Below are 8,917 nucleotides of genomic sequence, written 5' to 3'. Positions count from 1 at the left end.
GTGATAATTCTCCAAAATGACTGACAATTCAGGAAAGTGCTATACTTACTATTGCAGTATTATTATAAAGGAAGGATACAACCAAGGAACAGCCAAATGGAAGACATACATAAGTCAAAGTGGGGGGTGCAGGGAGTGCAGAGCTTCCATGGCCTGTCTGGGTGTGCCACTCTCAGTGCGTTGGTGTGTTCACCAACCTGGAAGCTTCTTCAGCCTGGTTGTTTTAGGGTTTTTTAATGGGATTTCATTGAGTAGGCATGATTAATTAAATTACTGGCTATCTGACTGAACTCAAATCTCCAGTCCCTCTCCCTTCCCTGGAAATTGGGGGAAAGTTCCTTTCCTATAATCACCTAGCTGGGTTTTCTGGTGACTATCCTCTATCCTGAAGGTATGTAGGGTCTCCCACACCCCCACTAACACCCCATTAATCACATCAGTAGCATAAACTCAGGTGTGGTTGAAAGGGACTCATGAATAGCAAAAGACACTCCCATCAGAAAATTCTAAGGGTTTTAGAAGCTTGGTACCAGGAACCAGGGACAATGATCAAATATACATATGGTGTGATCAACAATATGGTGAATGTTAAAAAAATTATTACAATAAGACATTGCTATTAATCCTTCTCAAAATACTCCCCTTTCCTTCGAACACACTTCCATCTTTTTTGCCACTTTCTGAAGCAGTTCTGGAAGTCCTCTTTCGTGAGTGTCTTTAATTGTGCTGTCCTGGCTGCCTTGATGTCCTGAATCATTTTGACTTTGGGGAAGGGCCAGAAGTTGCACGGTGCCAGATCTGGTGAATAAGGTAGAAGAGGACAGACACATCATGGTGTTTTTATTTGACAGAAATTACTGTATACTAGAAGCAATGTGTGACACGGAGTGTTGTCATGATGGAGGATGATTTACAGCACACTTTAAAACATACCTTCTCTCAACCGTAGCTCACATCCTATTGACTGCACCAAACAAGTTGGAGCTTGTTACACTGTTACTAAGTCTCTACACACTGCTTCCCATATTCAAGATCCCTGCCTTTCTGTTGGATGGCACTCAGCAGCTGCAGTCACCGTAATTTTTGATCACAACAGAAAGGCTCTGTGTCACACATTGCTTCTGGTTCGGCAATTTCTGTCAAATAAAAACATTACAATGTGTCCTCATCCACCTTATTCACTGAATCTGGCTCTGTGTGACTTCTGGCTCTTCCCCAAAGTGAAAATGACAATGAAAAGTACATGTTTTAAATCAATTCAGGACATTGAGGCAGCCACGACAGTGTAACAAAAGACACTCACAAAAGAGGACTTCCAGAACTGCTTCAGAAAGTGGCAAGAATGATGGGATAAGTGTATTTGGAGCGAGGGGGAGTATTTTGAGGGGGATTAATGGCAATGTGTCTTTTACTGTAATAATTGTTTTTTTATTTACACATTCATCGTCTTTTTTTGATCACATCGTGTATATTCATTTTTTTTTATTGTTTTTATTTATAAAACACTAAACACCTTTATTACATGAGTTAAGATAGGAGCGAGGAGGATTTATTTGCCTTTCCGGGCCTTGATTTTCCTCAGATAGAATAATAGCTCCTTGTCCTCCAGTAGATAGCCATCTACTCAGCCAAATTGGCCTGGTCTTGAAGGATGCCTGCAAGAAGCATACCCTGTTAGAACTGCCCCTCTAGAAGACTGCTGATTTTGGCATTCTTTTTCTTTTCATCATATTTCTTCTAAATTTTCTTTGATCGTTTTTCGTTTTAAATCTCTTCCTCCTCAAGAGTCAGCTTGCCCCCTTTCTTGCAGCCCAGACGCCGTGCGTAATGGGACTTATGCCACTATCGAAAGGTGTGCTGTCTATGAGCATGATGCAGTTCTTTACCAGGGTCTTAGTGTGGACCAGCTGTGGTGGGATACATTGTAAACAACATCAATAATCCTTGTTTTACATCAGTAATCCTTGTTTTACAACACTCAGAGCCCCAGGAGAAGTTCCACATAGCCAGCCTCAGGGCACAGTACTTCTGGTTGCCTCCATGCACAAGAACTGTATGTGGCAGGGGCCAATCTTAGTGTTGGCAGCAGGGTGTCCCAGCTCCTAGTTTCTCTTCTAGTTAGATAAGGCAGAGGCAGGGCCTTCAGGAAAAACCACTAACTGACAGCCATAGGCAGAAAACTAGTAAACCAGGATGTGGTACAAACCAGACAGAGCCAGCCAAAACCAAGAGGTGGTGAGATTCACCTCCAAGTAACCTCCAGCCACGTTTTATGGTCATTATAGTACATTTCCATACCAAATAACATCCCCTGCACCATGACACTTCCAGAGAGGACCATATAAAGACAAAAAAGGGGTGTCAAATTCTGAGGGGGGAACCCTTTCAAGAACTAATAAGAATATTCCTCACCGTTATTAGCATATTAAAAAGGCTTACTAATAGCAAGCAAGGTCGCGGTTGTCTCTTGCCCAAGGGCAGCTCTATGGTTGTGGAATAGACTACCTCTTAATAAACTGCTTCTTCTGTATTACTTGGCTCACGCTTGAATTCTTTGCTGCACAAAACCAAGAACCCTCTTTCCTGCAACAGAAGGGCTTTCTCTTGCCCCTGGTCTTGCAGCACTTGTGCCAGTTGTCCCAGGGGATGCCCATGGCCCAGCACAGACTGCAAAGAGCAAGTATGTTTTTTATTATACCACAAAAGAATAAAATTAACACATATGCACAACATCTAATTAAGGTACCTTTTTAACTCTCTTCCCATAGGAAACCACTATCCTGAATTTTGTGCTATTCATTATCTTACTTTATTATAAGGTTACCTAGATGTATTCCAAAAATATGTACTGTGTCTTTGCCTTTTTTTAACCTCTGTGGATGAAAAAAGGGGTTCTATGGAAAGTAACCTCTGATCATAAATTCCTAACTGGGCGGGGTCGTGGTGGGTAGTCAGACTCCAGGCACGTGGCTTCTTTAGTAAAGGCTTCTTTGCCTCAGGCAATCCCTGGCCATTATTTCTGTGCATCTAGGTTAACACCTTTGAAATGCCTCTTTTTTTTTTTTTTTTTTTTTTTTAAAGATTTTATTGGAGAAGGGGAACAGGACTTTATTGGGGAACAATGGTCAAATTGTTGTCCTTTCAATCTTAGTTGTGGAGGGTTCTGTTCAGCTTCAAGTTGTTGTTCTTTCAGTCTTAGTTGTGGAGGGCGCAGCTCAGCTCCAGGTCCACTTGCTGTTGCTAGTTGCAGGGGGCACAGCCCACCATCCCTTGCGGGAATCGAACCGGCAAACTTGTGGTTGAGAGGACAGGGCCGGCCCCTGAAATGCCTCTTTTTAGACCCCTCGAGAGAGCACGTAATCTTAACTACCCTGTAATCCAATTCCCACCTTACTTTCTCCCACCTTCTTGTAATCTTCCTTATGTCCCCTCCTTAATTTCGTAAACTCTTATAAAAATCCTCTACATGTTTGGACATTTCTTATGTTGACACCTTAATGTAAATGGAGTTATGATTTATGTATACTTTGGTAACATTTTCATTTAACACTTTCTAAGAGTAATCCAAATTTATGCATATAGCTATAGTTTATTCCTTTTTACTACCTTATAGTAGTTTGTTTTAGGAATACAGCACACTTGAATTATCCATTATATTGTTTACTATTATGAACTAACCTGTTAACCACCATTCTCAAATATGTGCAAAAGTTTCTGTAGCTAATATGTCTAGAGGTACTGAATTCTCTTCCCCAAATTCATATTATGAAGCCATAAGTTCCTATACCTTAGAATGTGAGTACATTTGGAGATAGGGCTTTTAAAGAGGTAATTAAGTTCAAATGAGGCTGTTCTGGTTGGGGGGGTGCTAATCTGTGACAGGTGTCCTTCTAATAAGAGATTAAGACATATAAGAGAGACACTGCGAATTCAGAAAAGAAAGGCCGGCTGGACACTGCAAGAGGATATATGCAAACCAAGGAGAGAGACCTCAGAAGAAACCCAACCTGCAAACACCCTGATCTTGGACTTCTAGTCTCCAAAACAGAAAATATTACCGATTTCTGTTGTTTAAGCAACCCAGTCTATAGTATTTGTGTCACACAACCCTAATAAACTAATACAGTTAAAATTGTTGGATGGTAGGATTTGCACGTTCCACTTAATTAGTAATGCCTATGTTTTCCTAAGTTAGTTGGACCAATTTACAATCCTGGCAGTATGAGGATTTTTGCTGTACATCCTTGCCCAAACCTGATATTGTGAGACTACTTTTTTCAGTCTGGTGGAAGAGGAATGGAATCTTATTGTCATGTTAATTGCATTTTCGTGATAACTAAGAGTTGAATATCTTCATATGTTTGTTGTTTATCAATAAAATGCCTGTTATGTCTTTGTCTACTTTTCTGTTGTGCTTTTTGTTTTTTTTCTTACTGCTAGATAATATTTAAATGAAAGTAAGATTTATCCTTTAATGGCCTGTCCTCTTTTATATTTATTTAAGAAATTCTTCCCAATCTCCGGAGTAAAAAAAGATACTCTTTTTTTTTTTCTGGCTATTTTACTTTAATTATTTAACTATCAATTTGTGCATGATCTTCAACCTGTCAGATGTGAGACTAGACCTGACTAAGTGTATTTAAGCATAGGAAATGGTTTTTGCCCCAAAGACTAAAACAAAATTCCTTTCAAGGCAATTCAATAAAAATGAAACTAATGAGCCTTTTAATAAGCCATTTCTAATATGGGACCAAGGCTTTTGGGGTATCTTGGATGGGGTTTTAGATGAGAAAAAGTTGGGCTGTGGGTTGATAATTGTTGAATCTAATTTGGTGTATTTATAGGTTTTGGTGGCTTATTAATACAGGTTGCATCACTTGATAAATAATTGGGCCTTTAGTGACTACCTTTTTTTGTTTTCTTAAGATTTTGTATATAGCTCAGAGTTCCATTTCTTCAGCAAGGACTAGCGATATATCAGGTAACATCTACATAAAGTTAATAGATTTGCAAGTCATACTTTTTTTTTTTACTATTATGAAAAATTTCAAAGTAGAATGAATCCAACAATCCAACACCTAGCTTCAGTCATTATTAATATTTGGACAATTTTGTTTCTATTTTTCTCTCTCTTCTTCCCTGCCACATAAACATACTTCATACACCCCCATCCCACTCTCAGCCAGAATTATTTTAAAGTTGATGTTGCTCATCATAATATTTCCTCTAATATCCAGTGTTTGGATTTTTAATTTTCTCAATGATTCTTCACACTTGTTTCTTTGAATTAGGATTTAAACTATGTCTATACATTTAATTTGATTGATATTTCTTGTCTCTTTTAATGCATAACAGGTGTCCTTCCTTTTTCTCTTGACACTTACTTGTTTTAGAGATTGGGTCATTTGTCTAGTTGGATTTCCCATATTCTGGTTAATTCCATCCTATCCTATAATTCAACCTATTCTATCATGTATTTTCTATAAACTGATAGTTTAACTGTAGATGAATGACCTTTTTTTCAGGGAGGGGGACAAAAACAGTTGTGTGTGGTTTGGAAACATTCTGTTGCATTCAGATGAGGAGGTAAAAGGCTTCAATAATATTTTGAAGCAGTGTCCTAATATGTAAGAATTAAGGATTATAAAGCAATAATATTCCCATAAAGTGTTCCTCTGTACTCCTTTAACCTCCCTGTTTTTACAGATGGGGACACCAAGACACAGAGAGTTAAATATTTGCCAAAGGTCAACAGCTGATTTAATAAAAGTAGGGCTTTTTTCACCTTTGATTCCTCTTAAATTTTTGCCTCAGTTGTATATGCCTTTACTTGAAAGTGTTTGTACATCAGTAAAACGTCAGTGGTGGTCAGGATGGCATCTCTGCCTGTCCAACTAGAGTTTTTGTGACTGAGAAGGTAAGACATTGTGCATAGTAAACTTTCAACTCCCTTGAGTGGTTCTGTGTGATAGCTAAGATAGCACCAGTGTGATAGCTAAGACTTGAGATAGAAAATAATGGAAAGGAGCCTTAGTTAGATGGGCCCTAAGCCCATCCTGATAAATCCAGGATGGGAAGAATGCAAGAAAACCTTTATAGGCTACAATGGTAGTTGGTTATTTAGTCCTAAATAATTTTTATTTGTGGTACTTGTTCACCTCATTTATTTTTATACTGTAGAATTTGTTTTCCATTTTAGTTTCTACTTATAAATATTAACTAAGTTAATATTAATTTGAAGAAAATGAATTATGTAACAAAATAGAAGAAGTGGAAACTAGAGGGAAGTTACATTCCCCTACAGCTTACGTAACTGAACAGATGCTGTGAAATCAGTGATGCAAAAAAATCATCTACAAGTCTGGTTACAGTTCACTGAAATATCTTACAGTTGCTTCATCTGTCTGAAGTGGAAAAGTAGTTGGTAGTGGTAGGCTCACTGCTTTTTTTTTTCAGTGTCTCCCAGTGAACTGATAGGAATTTCCAAAAAACAATGATTGTAGGTATATGACATTGCTAAAAGCCTTTACCTTGACCATTTCCTGACAATAGAAATGAGTTAGCTGATAGGGAGATAGGAAGGTTTTGTGACTGAAATACAAGTTTCATGAAGCTATTCCTTTGTAAGAAAGAAAGGTATACAATTTCACTAATATTTAAATGCGACATGGAGAGAGAATCTCAAGTAAACAGAATACAAATACAAATTGAGGAATATTTAATGTGATTAGTGTGCTGTCTATTCATAAGTTCATTCCAATTTGGGATACACAAAGACAATTCTCACATAGTTGATACACTATTAACTGCCCCCCCCGTTTTTAATTGGATTAAATATTAAAAGTATTAATAAGTAGAACTGCATTAATTCTACTTTGCAATGAGCAGTTTTATTTCACCAAAAGTGATAAATTGAATGTCTCATCATCATCCTTTAGTGTTTATGAAAAGTAAGCTGTAGTATTTCATATTTTTTAATTATCAAGCATAATTCAATTTTTGATTTAGACTTCAGAGTTTTGGAAAGCAAATGAATCTATCCAGATATTTTTCTTGTATGTATCAATTTTTTTTTCTAGGATGTAATGGTTAAAAGTTTCAGACAGGCCAGAAGCAGTAAAAAAAAAAAAAAAGAAAGAAAAAAGACAAAATAAATGAAACAATGTTTTTAAAGACACTGAATATCAAGCAATGAAGAACCTGAAATTAAGAATATGAACTCTGGGCAAGAGGAAACAAACAAGGTGAGTTCTATGATGGCTCTAACTTATTGTCTTGAGAGAGTTTCCAGGCCACAGCATAGGGAGGGCGAAGACAGGGAGAGCCTGGTGGGCTTCCTCATTTGATGAGACAGAGCTGAAATTTTGGTGAAACCAAGGGGGCTAGAGTTTGTAGCAAGAGTACTGGAGAGTAGAGAACTGCACAAAAAGAGAACTCCAGAAATCTGGAAATCACTCTTGAGTTTTCTGGTGAGTACTGATCAATGCATGCAGGTGAGGAAATTACCTGAGACCAAGAAAAGGACCACCCAAAAGTATTACAGGTAATAGAGTCCAGCTCAGAGAGGGCTGGGAATGATGGCTGTTCCCACAAGACAGACTGGAAAAACATTCACAGAGCATTAGGTCGCATACACAGGAGGGTCTTCCTTCAGTTGTGGGGAATAATTAGCCCTCAGCTGAGCACTATTCTGTCTTGTGTTTAAAGCAAGACCTGAAAGCATCAAATTGTTTCCAAGTAGCTCTTCCAGAAAAAAGATTTATAGGAATACAAATATATCCAGTACTGAGAAAGGTAAAATTCTCTATGTCTGGCATCCAGGAAAAACTTACCAAAGATGCAAATAGGTAGAAAAATAGGACCCATAATGAGGAGACAAATAATTGAAACTATAGAATATGCAGATACTATATTTTAACTTCCATATGTTCAAAATGTTAAGTAGAGATGTGGAGGATAGACACCAACTCTAGGTATGAAAACTATAATGTGTGAAATATAAAACAGGGTGGAATAATGGCATATTTGACATTGCAAGAGAAAAGATTCATGAGTTGAAGACATATCAATAGAAACTACCAAAAATTAAGACAGGAAAAAATGACCATTAGTGAGCTGTGCATAACTTTAAGCACTCTAACATGCCTGTAATAGGACACTAAGGGATGGTGGAAGAAATTTGAAGAAATATAAAGTTTTTTAAATTTGATGGAAACTAAACCCAAAGATTTAAGATCAATGAACCTCAAGCACAAGAAGCATGAGAAAAACTACACCAAGGCACACCATAATCAAATTGCTTAATACCAATGATAAAGATAAAATCTTAAATGAAACCAAGGAAAACAGGCACTGTTTCTAGGTAATTTGGAAACAAAGTTGCAAAGATGAGAATGACATTTCTGTTAGAAAACAATTCAGTTGAGAAGTGAGTAGACAAACATTTACTGTGCTAGAAAGAACCTTGTCAATCTGAAATTCTATGCCCAGAGAAGATATGTTTCAAAACCAGACATACTTTTTCAGACAAAAGCTGAAAGAATTAATCATCAGCAGATCTTCAATACAAGAAATGTTAAAGCAAGTCAAGTGTTTCAGGCAGATGGAAATACACTAGAGGCCAGCAAACTATAGTCTACAACCTGTTACTTTACTGCCTGCAATGTAAGAATGGTTTTTACACTTTTAGAAGGTTATACTAAAAAACAAAACAACAAAAAACAAACAAACAAAAATGTCTCTAGACATTGTCAAATTCTTCTGGGGGGAAAGGCAGAACCGCCTCTAATTGAGAACCACTAACTGTACCCCAGTTAAAATGCAGAATGTTGGGATAAAAAAGAAAGACCCAATTATGTGCTGCTTGTAAGACACAAATGGGTTTAAACTAAAAGGTGGAAAGTACTTGGGCAGTTTC

At 37.4% G+C, this 8,917-nt stretch overlaps 1 pseudogene; it reads right to left on the bottom strand.

The window, feature by feature from the left end:
• Positions 1-1,440: 1,440 nt before the first annotated feature.
• Positions 1,441-3,271, bottom strand: LOC109452128 (small ribosomal subunit protein eS8; annotated as a pseudogene).
• Positions 3,272-8,917: the final 5,646 nt, after the last annotated feature.

Source organism: Rhinolophus sinicus, linkage group LG02, assembly GCF_036562045.2.
Source record: "Rhinolophus sinicus isolate RSC01 linkage group LG02, ASM3656204v1, whole genome shotgun sequence".
Classification (NCBI taxonomy): Eukaryota; Metazoa; Chordata; class Mammalia; order Chiroptera; family Rhinolophidae; genus Rhinolophus; species Rhinolophus sinicus.
Note: the sequence above shows the minus strand (reverse complement) of the source record. Positions and strands in the feature narration are given on the sequence as shown.